Source organism: Coptis chinensis, chromosome 2 (assembly GCF_015680905.1).
Source record: "Coptis chinensis isolate HL-2020 chromosome 2, ASM1568090v1, whole genome shotgun sequence".
Lineage (NCBI taxonomy): Eukaryota > Viridiplantae > Streptophyta > Magnoliopsida > Ranunculales > Ranunculaceae > Coptis > Coptis chinensis.
In genome coordinates this window covers 28,618,819-28,633,885 of record NC_141457.1, presented here as the reverse complement: position 1 = coordinate 28,633,885, position 15,067 = coordinate 28,618,819, and positions in this window count along the sequence as shown.

Below are 15,067 nucleotides of genomic sequence, written 5' to 3'. Positions count from 1 at the left end.
AGATTCCCAAGTGCATTGCAAGACGTGTGTTCGTTCCCAACAACTTGGGCGAATCACGAAGCGTAATATGATGCCATTAAATCCAATCATGGTGGTAGAAATATTTGACATATGGGGCATTGATTTCAAGGGTCCCTTTCCAGTTTCCCACGGTTTCATTTATATTCTAGTTGCCATGGACTACGTGTCTAAATGGATAGAGGTCATAGCTTGCCGTAGCAATGACCATAAAATAGTTGTGTTTTTTGTTAAAGAACACATTTTCTGTCGATATGGCATTCCCAAAGCCATCATTAGTGATGGTGGAACACATTTTTACAACAGAGTTGTTGCATCTCTCGTGAAAAAGTATGGAGTTACACATAGCATAGCAACTCCGTATCATCCACAAGCTAGCGGACAAGTAGAAGTTTCTAATAGAGAAATCAAAAAGATATTATAAACAACTGTAAATCCTGATAGGAAAGACTGGTCAAAGCGTCTATCTGATGCCTTATGGGCATATAGGACTGCTTTCAAAACTCCTATAGGTATGTCTCCCTTTAGACTTGTATTTGGGAAACCTTGTCATTTGCCCATTGAATTGGACCACCGCGCTATGTGGGCTATAAAAAGTCTTAACTTCAATTTTGATGAGGCGGGTGTCAAGCGCAAGTTGCAATTGAATGAACTTGAAGAAATCCGTAGCAATTCTTATGATCTTGCGAAAGACTATAAAGCTAACATGAAATGTGTTCATGATAAGCAAATCTTGCGCAAAGAGTTTGTGGTAGGTCAAAAGGTCTTGCTTTACAACTCCCGTCTACATATTTTTCCAGGGAAATTAAAAACTCGTTGGTCTGGTCCTTTTTTGGTTACTGAAGTCACCCCTCATGGGGCAATCACCTTGGTAAATCCCAAGGACAACAGTACCTTTCAAGTCAATGGCCAACGGTTGAAACTTTTTCACGAGCTATTGTCCCCTGATGTAGAGGAAGTCCTTTTACAGGACCCTGTCTATAAGGACTGACCTTTGTTGGTTGGTGTACTTCCTTTCATTTCCATAGATTGGCAGGTGCACCCTTGAGGTAACCGGGCCCTCCTTATGGAGTGTGTGGCTCTAAGTATCGAATCCTAAGTCCACATTGAACATAATTCACGTTTTCCACTCTTGTATGTTTTCTCGATTTTTGAGTCATGTTCCTCTATGGTGTGAATTATGTCCTTATTGGTTTTTATTTTTCTTATAGTAAACATCATGCATAAAAATTAAAAAATTCTAAATCATAAAAATAGTAATCTAGGAAGTCTCGGGAATCTGACCTTAAAAGACCCACATTAAAACAAATTTTCAAACTTCATTGCCAAAAATTTGTTTGGGGGTGGGATGTTCATTTTCTGTCCTTGATTGTTCAACTTTCCATTTGTATTGTTTAGGCCGTTTAATCGTATCCCGATTCGGGTTGACATTATCTATGAATGTAGATTTCGTTCGTCAGTAAAACTTACGTCATGCATGCACTTCGAGGCGTTTTCCATATTATTATATGTCACCCACCGTTGGAATAGAGTGTTTTATGGATCATTGGATTGGAAATTCTCTCCTGATCATTTCCATATCTCATTTGCATAAATCGGACCGGTAACGAAGCGGCAAATTTAGTTTGAAGTTGCGCGAAAAATCGAAAAAATTCGAAAAATCAAATTGGGCTTGGGCCCAATCTCACGCGCACATGCCACGCACGTGCGTCTCCATCTTCAAACTAACAGTCGCGAGTTTGTTTTCATCACCGCCATTAACAAGCTTTAAACCCTAGAACAAAAAAAAAAAAAAAAAAAAAACCCTAATTTAACCCACGCCCAAATTCATTCCCACCCCAAATATTCTCCAAACCTCTCCCACCACCATCCCTAACAATTTCAACCACCAAAAATTAGAAAAATTCAAAAAAAAAATTGAACTGTCGTGCAACCACCGCGCCACCACCATCGTTTTTTAAGTTAGGTTGTTTCACATTGTTTCCTACACCTTCTATAAACCCTCAAATCAATTCAAACTTCCAATGGCTCAAAGATGGTGAATTTTGCCGGAACAATTGTTTACGGCCGACCGCTTCGCTCCGTTTTACAGTGACGAGATGATTAGGAGGGATTGGAGTAGGTTGTGGCACTCGACAGATGATTTCTATCACTCTGATTTAGTGGAACAATTTTATAAAAAGAGAGAGTTGGATGGGAATCGAGTTTTTGCTAAGGTGGTCGGGACGAGGAGAGAAGTATCTACGAGGGTACTGGCTGAGATTTTAGGCATTCCACCTAGACGCCATCTCGACGCCACATTGCAGGAATCCCAATTTACTGGGATCGAGCCCTTGATGAATGCGACAGTTTTGGAAGGAAACTACATTGCGAGCTCGCATTGTGTTCGCCAGTCGTCTCTGCGAACCAACAAGCTAGCTGTAGCTCAGTGGATTGGTAGGAATGTCACGGGAAAAGAGAAGGTAAGTGACATCAGTTTAAACTGTCTTCACATGTTATGGATACTCCAGGAGCAGAAGTATGAATTATGTATTCTGGAGTTTTTGATTAGTATGATTAGGGGAGTTGGGAAGAGTATTGCACCTCTCCCCGTTTTGATAACAAAGATCATGATGAGTTTTAGAGCAACTCCGAAAACTGAGCGAACTATGATTAAGATGCATACGAATGTCGTAGCATATACGGACTGTGTTCAGAAGGTTTGGAGGTTGCTTGAAGATAGGGTAGTTGAAGAGGATGAGGAGGACACGACATGTTTTGATGTCGATGCCTTAGAGAGGTGTAGGTCTGATGCAGAATGCATGTCGGTGCTTCATCGTGGCATGCGTTCTCTAAACACTATTTGCGAAGATCTTCGGACTCGCGAGACTGTCATACATCGTAACTATGAGACTCGTGCCCAACGCGAGGATGAGCATTGGGAACAGATGAAGATAGAGATGGATGCACAACGCAAGTTCCGAGAAGATATGCTTGCATGCTTCCCACCCTACGGGGGTTCTTCTTCTGAGGAGGCGTCTGTGAGGCACGAGCGTTGTCACCGAAGGACAAATGGCTCTGGCCTATCGGGAGCTCAGGAGTCATCTCCTTCCCATATGCCATCCACTACCAGCAGCGCATTCTTTAGGGATATTATGCGTTAATGTTGTTTTTGTATTTGTTTTATTTAGTTCGGATGTTGATTTTTGAATTCCGTAGTTAAATTTGAATTTGGTTGTTAAATGTTGTTTGAATTTCAATTTTAATATAATATGGTTCTTTATTGTTAATCCCACCTTTCCAAATTGTTTGGGGGCGGTATTATTTACTCTAGCATGATTTGTTATATGATCCTCCATTTTAGAAGTTGTTTTGGAGTGATGGTTGAGAATATTGCCGATATTGGCATGCCTAGGATTAGATGTGGTGGTAGGATGAAATCTATAAGAGTTTAGAAGTTACTATTCTAAATTCAGTCTAAAAGATATTAGGTTTGTATTAGAATCAAGAATATGGGTAGTTTCCGTTTTCGGTTTTGGAAATTTCTGTTTTCGACAATTGCCTTAAAACGTTTTGGAAACTTTCCGATTCATTTTGGAAACTCAAACCTATATAAACTTCATTCATTCTCCACACAAAACTCACATCTCTCACATTCATCTCTCACCTTTCACTCCCAACTTTTCCTTTTTTTCCTTCTCACTTCCGCATTTCAGCACCTCGGAGTGCACCCGCGCCACCTGTGCCCTAGGCACTGTCAGTCAAAATTTCTTCAGAGCGCGACCCGCATCCTACCAAGCCCAAACCTGAGCGCAACCCGCGCCCAAAACATTGGAATTCCAGTTTTCATCCTGAGTGCGACCCGCGCCCTACCAAGACTACAAATAAGTGCTCCCCATGTTGAAGTGCCTGGAACTCGAGTTTTTACCTGAGCTCGACCCGCGCCCATCTCAGGTAAAAAGTGAGCGCGCCTTACGCCTAAGTGCCTGGAACTCGAAATTCACCAAGGCGCACCCCGCGCCCTGACCCCTGTGGGCACGAAAAATTCCAATTTTTTGTGGGTTGTTCCAGGATCGTTGTAGCTATTCTAGAGAGTAGTTTTGTGATGACTTCTCTTATAGTGATACCGGAGCAGTCTTTCGAACACTTGTTGGGAAGCGAGACTTATGGACATTGGTTCCGCGAAAGGATCTTGCAGTTAGGATGAAGGCATCTACTGGTAAATGAAGACGACTTGTATTCACCTAAGCTTACTGAATATTTTTACAATAATGTTAGTTTCTATTGTAACCAGGATGGAGAACAAGAATTCTCCGTCATGGTTGATGACACGCCACTGGAATTCAATAAGTATTTGGTATCGTTAGTTTCGGGAATACCAATACCTGATCCTATTCACACGTGGGGATATATGACCGATAATGCATACCTCTATGACTATACATATTTCCATGAGTATTATGGGGGAGGGGTATTTTGTATAATGGACCAAGGGTGTTATAGCATAGCCCTTGGTAGTCTGTCCCTCAATGTAGGCACCACCATGTTATTCATCCTGATGAATATTTTAGGGGATTGGCAGTTTACCTCTGCAAATAGTACCACTGGTGACGTTTTCCTTGCTTTAGCTGAGGGACGTCGCCGATATGACATTCTCCAAGTATTAGTGGCTAGTCTTAAGAGAGCCCAAAGCATGAGGCATAAATATCTTCTTATGCCTGTTTTGGTTTGCCGCATCATGCTCAGTTGTCTACCTAAATTCTGTACCCAGTTCACGGATTGGAAAAAGAGTTGAAGTCATAAGACCCACCAATTGGGTGGTTCACTCATTTCGAGTAATGACTTGGCTGGGATGGCAGGTGCAACCTCATTTGGTTGCTCCTTACACCCCATCAGACATAGTAACACTCGACAGGTTAGCACAAGTTGATGACACACGGCAACGGGCTTGGCAAGTTATCATGGCATGGCAGGATGCGAAGGAACCTCATCTCTTTGGAGAGGAATGATGAGGAGGATAACGCTTAAATGGGAGTTAAGGTTAGTTTTTATTTCAGTTAGTGTCTGCTTATGTCCCAAGCAATTTAATTCTTATTAACCTCATAACGGGTGGAACTCCTATAGAGTTGCGTCAGTTTTCTTTTTCTATATTAGTATATTTTAACTTTGTTTTGCAGATGTTCCAGAATTTTACGCGTTTCAATTGTATTTCTCTACCCTTTTTATTTAAATACTTTGAGGACAAATCATGTTTCTTCGTTTGGGGGCATAGAAACACATGTAATTAAGGCATCTATTAGGATATAGATATGTATAATATGCACTTGTTTTCTAGTAAAAATTCAAAAATTTCAAAAAAAATATAAATAAAAAGTTATGCTATACACTTAGGAATATTGGTATTATTTTCCTTCTCTAGGCCCTTGATAATCTAGAAATCTCACATAGCTTTTGCATTAGAATAAATTTTAGAAACTTAGGTTAATATGTAGGTAATAATCTTTGCATCTATCTATAAATATATTACATGAGTATCTATGATTGTTTGGCAGTAAGTTTCTGAAATCTAGGCTAGAGTACTTATTCTACAAATCCTGTGAGAATATAGCCTAAAGCCTTATATGAGTGAATATTTGAGAAATGACACAAGGGAGAAGTAAAATCCAGATAGGGAAATCACACGTCCACTTGCTTGATCATTATACCATATCCTAAGCGAGAATTTAGGCCCTCTTTGGATCGATATAGCCAGACATTCAAACCTATGAATTATTTTCCACTAGTCGCCCCTCTGAGCCTTTCTTTAGCCTTTCATAAACCGCAAATCCTTTACCCTATTACAAAAACAAAATAAAAAAATATATCAGCCTACCCATTCTTTGAATGAGTCTGAGAATAGAGATGAAGAATACAAAAGAGAAAGACCGTTGAAATCAAGAATTTGTTAGTCGTTTCAGAATAAGAAAAGAAAGTTTCCATCCAAATAAATAAATAAATAAAAGAAAATAAAGAGTTAGAACTCCAAAAATACAATCAAATGAGTCAAAAGCCAAAGAAAAAGAAAAACATATGGCTAAGGATGGAAACAAAGTGTAGAAGCAAAAGTACAGAACACGGTTTTCTTTTGTTACATAATATGAAGACTCTATTATCTCAGACTTGTCCTTTTTGAATATCCATTTCCTTCCTTCTTAAAAACCATCTCCTAATCCCCACAACACCTAATAAAGACATCTAGCTCAATTAGGAATAGGTTAGTGTAATAGTAAGTGGCAGATGTGTTTGATCGACTCCGGCTTTCTTGTGTGTCATTAAGATTGTAAGGTAAAGTGTGCCCACTGCACACTAAAGTAGCGAAACTTGAGCGGAAAAATCAGAGTGGTTTTTGTCTTGACATTTATGTGAGGACCTACTTAAGGACGCTATTCCGAGTTTTCAGAAACAGACCTGCTAGTGCATTTCATAGTATTACTCATTGTATATATGTTTATTCGTAGATGATTGATTATTATGCATATATTAGCTTAGGTTTCGACTTGATTATTCTGTATTCATTGCTAGTGAGATGTATAGATAATTGAGGTATAAATAAGGAAACAATAGTTTTATTTCTTAGCCATTGTAGTATAGATGAAGTCTGTGAGTACCTTCACTGGAAAACTCTCACGAGGCTATAACTCGTCCATTATGGAATTCCTAGTGGTTTAAGGCTTTGTTGCATATGGTCAATGCAATCGCACTCGGCGAAACGAGATTAGTTAGGACTCCATTTTTGGTCACTTATGTTAATTTCTCATATTTGCTTGAGGACAAGCAAAATGCTGTTTGGGGGTGGTTTGATAAGATCCCAAAACTGTAGTTTTAACCCCTTAACAATAATACTTTTAGACCAATTATGCAAGTAATAAATAGGAGTTAATGCTGATTACGTGCTTTTATGTATTTCAAGCATTGAAGTCAATTATGTGCAGAAATGTGCCACTTTGGCGAGATAAAGGAGCAAGGGTTGGTTGCTAAGAAGTTCTGTGATTAAAGGCCAAGATTCAAGGAGAAAAAGCCTTTGTAAAGCCCGGTCAAAAGCTGAAAAGTCAAAGTCAACGTGGGCAGAAACAATACACAAAAGTCAGCAGAACTTCCGAAGACCGTATCTTTGGACTCAGGCCTCGGAATTGGGCCTACCCTATGTCAAAACGACCAACTCGGAAAGTTCTTTCCAATGGTCCAAACCTATATCCAATCAGAGAAGCAAAAGTGGGTGAAAAGCCTACTGAAGTCAGATCAAGATGAAAAGGGCCCTGTGGACTGAAGAGATTGGGTTTTGGGCTCGATTTTCCAGTCCAAAACATGGCTCCTCAGCCCATGCACGAAAATGTGGATCTGGTCTCCTCCATTTCAAGACACAAGACTTAACTCTTAAGAAATAATTAGTTTAGATAGCAAGTAACCATTAGAGCATTTTTTCTAGATCTAGTTTTGAGTTTTATTCCATTAATTAGTTTTCAATTATTGTTTTAGATCTAGTTTTTTCTTTCAATTAATTAGTGTTAGAACAAGTAGATTATTATTTAGAATCAAATATTAGTTCATAATAAAGTATTCATTTTCATCTCAATTTAGTTTATTAATTAAATTCTTATTAGTTTTAGAATTGTCAAATTCATATTTAGTTGTTAATCATTTCTTAGTTGTTAATTTAGATTTGAATTATTGATTAGTTCAATTTAGTAAAGTTAGAATCTTTATATGATGTCGTGTTTGAATTTCATGAGAAATGATAGTTTGATGAATCAAGGCTAAACCTCCATTAGAAGGGTTTGATGAAGCCTTGACAAAAACTTGATTAGGTAGTGTAGAACTAGTTGTAAGAGTCTATTCCACTCTAGAAGGTAGTTGATTCGCCATGAGAATGGGTTGGACTTCCTCACATGCTCGTCATTATTTGGTAGAGATTGTCATGATTGATTAGGGATTAGAACGACCAATTCTTATCGTAAGAACGTAAGAATTGGATTACAACAATCTATACTAGTTTATTAAGTTGGATTCAAGGTGGAATCAAATTCCCCTAATTCTTTATCTAGATTCAAACCTTAGCATTTCGTAGTTGAGTTATTCATATCTTGTTAGTTAAATTTGCATCGTAGTATAAAATTCTCACCATTACTCTCACTAACTTTGGCTAGGACTGATAATATTAGAAAACATTGAATGTTAAAGAACTAGGAGTGGAACGAATCTTTTATTCCACTCTATTTTGATAGATTCGATAGTAGAATAATCTTTGATAAATAAACACACGAGTTCAGTTTTAATTTTACTTGCATTTAGTTTCATCGCTGATTTGTGAGTAGAACTATTCATTTTACTTACCATTGCCGAGAAGCCTGCTTGAGTCCATATAAGGACTTATTGAGGTGACATATCCTGTTCTCCCAATGTTTGGCGAATCTAGGAGGTAATGTCATATAAACAGTTTCATCCAAATCGCCTTGGAGAAAGGCATTGTGGACATCCAGCTGATGAAGAGTCCAATGTCTGATAGCAGCAATGGAGAGAAGTAATCGAACATTGACTAATTTTGCAACAGGTGCAAAAGTGTCATGATAGTCTTGGCCTTCAATCTGATTATAACCATTGGCAACAAGATAAGCTTTGTAACGTTCAATAGAACTATCTGAATGATATTTAATGTTGAAAACCTATTTACAACCAATACGCTTATGATGAGAGGATGACGGAACAAGAGTTCATGTGTTATTTTGTTCCAAAGCTGCAATTTTAGCAGCCATAGCAACTCTCCATTTTGGAATTTTGACAGTTTGAGAAAAGGATGTAGGAACAACTGAAGAAGACACTTTAGAGAAAAAAAACTTTATGACAAGGAGAAAAGTTAGTGTCAGAAACATAAAAAGCCATAGGGTATGGAGTGGAAGACCATGTTACCTTAAAGTCCGATTGGAGGAGGTTGGCCGAACAAGGGACTGTAGGTGCCTTGGTGAGAGTAGGACAGTGATAATCTTGGATGAGGAGTGGTGGGGGTTGTCGCACTCTAGTAGATCGAGTTAAGGCAGGATGATTGAGGTGGGATGACTGAGGATCTTCCAAAAAGGGGTGACGGAGCTAGAGGAGTGGGAAGATTGTCAGGTAGAAGAAAGCGCGGGTCGCGCTCGATTTAGGCTGGAGCAGGGCTCGCTCCATCCATTTAAATTACATGAGATAATTGAATGTCGAAGGTTTCATTGTCTGGGATGGGTAAAGGAGAAACGGGCAGATGTGATAGGGGGGGGGGGGAGATAAATGTTGATAGGGGAATACAGTCTCATGGAAAATCACATCACGGGAAGTATAAATTTTCTTAGAAGATAAATCATAAATGCGATAGCCTTTTTTAACATAAGGATAACCAATGAAGATGTCAAGTTTCCCGCGGTGATCAAACTTATTTTTAATGGAAGTGTTGTGAGCAAAACATAAACAACCAAAAACACGAAGATGGGCAAAAGTGGGAGGTGTTGTAAATAAAAGCTCATGAGGTGATTTGTCATTTAACAAGGTGCTAGGAATTTTGTTAATGAGATAGCCTGCGGTGAGAATGCATTCACCCCAGAAGGATAATGGGAGATGAGCTTGAAAATGTAATGCTTGTGCAACATTGAGTAAGTGACGATGTTTTCTTTCAACAACATCGTTTTGTTGGGGAGTAGCAACACAACTACGTTGGTGGATTACCCCATATTTTGAAAAGACTTGTTGCATGTTATTGGATATAAATTCAGAACCATTGTCGGATCAAAGGACTTGGATTTCATGAAAATGGTCATCAATGTTGCTATGGCCAGATATGAGTGAATGTATTGTAGAATGAAATTGAGTATGAACCATAGCAAAAAAAGATTGTAAATGCATGGCAGTTTCAGATTTGATAGTCATAAGATAAATCTATGTAGCACGACTAAAATCATCGACAATAGTTAAGAAAAAATGAGCATTGGAATATGATGGTAAATGAAAAGGACCCCAAATGTCACAATGAATCATTTGAAAAGGTCTAATAGTTTTTATTGAACTATGAGAAAAAGATAAACGTGTTTGTTTAGCTTGCAGACATACAGTGCAAGTAGCATTATTGGAACTAGAAATGAAAGGAAACTGCTTAGCTAAAATCTGCAAAGGCGTGGAAGATAGATGTCCCAGGCGATAATGTCATAAATTATTTGTGGTGGAGTTGTGGGATGAGCAAACGGAAGCTAGTTGGAGATCGTAGAGTCCCCTATTAAACCGTCTCAATCCAATCTTCTTCTTCGTTAACTGGTCCTGAAAAAGGCAAGAATCATTAGTGAACGTGATAGAGATGTCCAACTCGGTTACAATGGTTGCAGAATGGGAATAAGCAGCGTGGTGGCCGGTGGCCCCGTAATGCGAGGGCACACGCTCAAGGTCATTGCGAACCACCAGGCTGCTGTGGAGGTTTAGACGGACCTGATTTCGAAGAAGAAGCCTAGTTGGTCTTCTGAAAAGGAGTACTCAGGGCAGCAGCGTCTGGAGCAGAAGGAAGAGAGAGTGCATGAATCTCTTGTTGCTTCTCCTCTTGTCGGATTAAAGAATAAATCTTGGACATATGAGGAAAAGGATCCATTAAGAGAATTTGACTGCGGATGGATTGAAAATGAGTGTCTAGGCCTTGCATGAATTTCATAGAACGACCGTCTTCAACCTCTTTGGCAAAAATAGATGCATGATCACAAGTACAAGCATGCATAGTAGATAAAGAACTTAATTCATCCCAGAAAGATTTAAGCAAAGTGAAATAAACAGATACCGGACGATTGTCTTACTTGAGAAGAGTGACGAAATCCTTCAATTGGAAAACCTTAGGTGCATTGGTTTCTGAAAAACGATCACCTAGATCTTTCCAGATTTCGGATGCAGAGTCGGCATAGAAGATGCTGCCACGAATATCTGGAGTAACAAAATTGAGAATCCATGAAGCAACAAGGTCATCACATCGCGACCACTTGGATTTTTCTTTGGGAGTGCAGGGAGGAGTTACAAAGCCATCGACAAAACCAAACTTATTCTTTACTCAAAGGGCTCTAGAGATAGACCGTAATCAAGTTGGATAATTGTCCCCTGATAACAGAGGAGATACGAGGATAGCCGTGGGGCTATCTGAGTGGTGGACATAGAAAGGATCATCAGAATCTGGAGGAGAGTCATTATTAGGAGTGGAGGTGTCGGCCATTGAGAATTGAGAGGAGGCGGAAGCTGATAGAGTTTAGGATTAGGGTTTGGATCAATATTAGTCTGATACCATGATAAATTAGAGAGAGAGAGAGATTGATTTGAGAGAATATTTACTTTATTAATTTCTAAGAAGATTACAAGATGTTTATATAGAGATTACAAGAATCTAAAATAGGAACTAAACTAAAACAGTCGGTGTGGATTTCTAAATAATACATGAGGCGCGGGGTGCGCTCGGGTTAAGCCTTGGATGAGCACAGGTCGCGCTCTCCACTATGACGTGAAGAATAACTTCTAATATGATCCATTACCTCGACCTCCTCCGGATTGTCAGCTTGAATTTGTTAGTGACTTCATAGATCCGGTTAATAGACAATGGAGATAGGATATTCTTAATAAATTGTGGCCTTCTGATGTTATTCCAAAGATACTTGCGGTTCCTTTGAATTTAAATGAGCATCCAGACAAATGTATTTGGGCACATCATCAATCTGGTTCTTATACTGTTCAGACAACTTATTCGGATATTTGGCATTAGGTTTTTCCAAATAGAGCAGTAACAACTAACAACACTCCTTACTTCACATATATGGAAATCTAATTTTCCTTTTAAAATTATATATTTCTTGTGGCAATGTTATTATGGTATGATTCCCACATCTAAATTCCTAGCTTCTCATGGGTTCGTTATTGATTCGAAATGTTATGTGTGGTAATGGTCAAGATACTCAAGAGCATGTGTTTCTTGTAGAAAGTTGTATGTTATCTTTCATGTATAGAGCGCGATCCGCGCTCAGATAAAGTAATGATGGAGTGCGACCTGCGCCTCAGGCATGACCGAGGTCTAGTAGCTAGAGCACGACCTGCGCCTCAGGTATGACCGAGGTCCAGTAGCTAGAGCGCGATCTGCACTCTCCTCCAGCACAAACAGAGCACGACCCGCGCCCCGTGTTTCTCAAGCCACCGACTGTTTTGTTTCTTTGTTTTGTAACCTCTATATAAACACTTGTAACCCCTTTAGAATTCAATCAAGTAAATATATAACTAAATTGAATTGAATCCTCTAGTTCTACATGGCATCAGAACCAAACCATTGAAATCCGCTGCGTATTACAACCTTGAATCCTTGAATCTCAAACCCAAATTTTTCGTTTTTTTTTCCCCTACAATGGCTGAATCTGACAACAATTCTTCAAACGTCATTCATCACCACTACACCCCATAAGACCACTCCGCGTTCCCAAAAAATCTTTCATTAGATGAGTCCAACTATACCATATGGGCTCCTCTCATGCGGATGCGTATTGGAGAAAGGGAAAAGATTGGTATTTTGACTGGCGCAAAGGTTGAACCGGATATGAATTCGCCTGAATATAAAGTTTGGGCAACAGATAATGAAAAGGTGAAAAGTTGGCTTATTGATTCTATAGAGATTTCTCTTATGAATCGATATATTTGTCTTCCTACTGCAAGAGACATTTGGGAGACTGTGAAGAAGACCTTCTATGATGACTCTGATGAAACTCAAATTTTTGAATTGAATACAAAGTTCTTTGAAGCGAAGCAGAATGGGAGACTTATTCCTTCCAATTACAACGAATTCGTGGCCATGTTCCAAGAGATTGATCAAAGGGTGACATCCCAGAATAGCAATGTTGCAGCTGTAGTTCATGAGACGTCAACAATGTCCAGATTGCGAGATCATATGTTTTTGCGTGGACTGGATTCGGAGTATGATCAGGTGCGTGGAGAGATTCTTCGCAAGGAGCCTAACTTTTCCTTGGAGCAAAGCTATGCTTACATTCGCAAGGTGCAATCGGATAAACAGGCAATGGGGCGCTCTATATCCACTGAATCCTCTATCTTGGCTGTTCATAGCAAGGCCAGTACTCCACCCGGTTTCTCTGGTCCTTCACGCCACCCTAAAGGTAAATCCAATCCTTATGCAGATAAAAAGTGTAGTGTTTGTGGAGAATTGGGTTATAGCAAGGAGAGATGTTATGAAGTAATTGGCTACCCTGATTGGTGGGACTTCGCAAAGAGGCCACGAAAGAATATAAGCAAGGCTGCCATTGCTAATGCTGTCCATGGACATCCAGACCATGTTTCGGCTAATGTAACTCAATCAGGTATGAATGGTAAGGTTATTTCGAATAATACATGGATAATTGATTCAGGTGCATCTGACCATATGACAAATGGCCCTAGCCTTGTGGAAAGTCTTAGAGTTTCACCTCAAACCGTTGTTTCTACTGCAGATGGTACTCTAACTCCGGTTAGCAGAGAAAGTTCTATTATGTTATCTAAAACCCTCACTCTTGAATCTGTCTTAGTTGTTCCATCGCTTGCTTATAACCTATTGTCTATTTGTCAAATCATTCTAGCACTTGCATGTACTGTGACGTTCTATCCATCCTTCTGTGTTTTTCAGGACATTCTGACTCGACAAGTCCTTGGTTATGGTGTTAGAAGGGGGAAACTGTACTATTTGGATTTGAGTACAGAAACTGGAGAGAAACATAAGAATTCTCTGGGGCAAGCTAATCAGGTCAATAGGGTCGAGAATGCAAAAGAAGTTGTGTGGTTATGGCATCGTCGGTTAGGTCATCTTTCGTTTAGTTATCTTAAGAGGTTGCTACCTCAGTTATTTTCAGTTGTTAGTGATTCTGAGTTTCATTGTGACATTTGTGAACTGGCCAAGAGCCACCGTATTTCTTGTTCACCAAGTATTAATAGATGTCCTGTTCCTTTTATGAAAATTCACTCTGATGTTTGGGGTCCTGCCAAAGTTTCTTCATTTTCTAGAGTTCGTTATTATGTGACCTTTATTAATGATTGCACTCGCATGACTTGGGTGTCATTTCTGAAACACAAAAGTGATGTATATGGGATGTTTACCGTTTTTTATAAAATGGTGGCGACACAGTATCAACAATCTATCAGGGTCTTTCAGTCTGATAATGGTGGCGAATTTGTGAATGACCTCATGTCTGAATTTTGTTGGTCAATTGGAATTCGTCATCAAACCTCCAATTCTGGTACCCCCAACAAAATGGTTTAGCAGAATGGAAGAATAGGCAGTTGTTGGAAGTTGTTCGTGCTTCCTTGTTTGGCATGAATGTACCTCGATCCTATTGGGGTGAAGCAGTGAAATCAGCAGCCTATGTTATAAACTGTACTCCCTCACGGGTAATTGAGTTCCAGAATTCTTATCAGAAACTCCATACACTTTTGTCCATCCCATCCATGCCTAACTTGGAGCCTCGAGTGTTTGGATGTACAACTTATGTCCATATCCCACAACCAGAACGAAGTAAACTTGATCCTCATGCGAAGAAGTGTATTTTGTGGGTTATGCAGAGTTTTCATAAAGGGTATAGGTGTTATGATCCCATTACTGACAAGATGCATATATCTCTTGATGTCTCATTCCATGAATCCTACCCATATTACTCAGGGGGAGTTTCCCAGTCTTCCCTTCAGGGGGAGAGTGACGGTGAAGGGAATCCTGATGTCTTTGGGGAATTGGAACACTTGGAGGAATGATTTGAAGTTCCTAAAGCAGAAATTGATCCTGTAGCAGTAGAGACAGAAGCACATGATCCGGATGTATCTGAAATTGTAGCACACGAGCCGGATGTATCTGAAACGGTAGTACACAACATTTCCCTTTCTACATCAATAACTGAAGATCTCGATCAGCATGATCCACTGTACCTCCTATAACCGTTAATGAATCTGTTGGGTTAGAAAGTCTTGAACCTAGACAATCACAAAGAGCTAGTAAGGGAGTTCCTAAGAAACAATATGAACCAGACATCAAAGT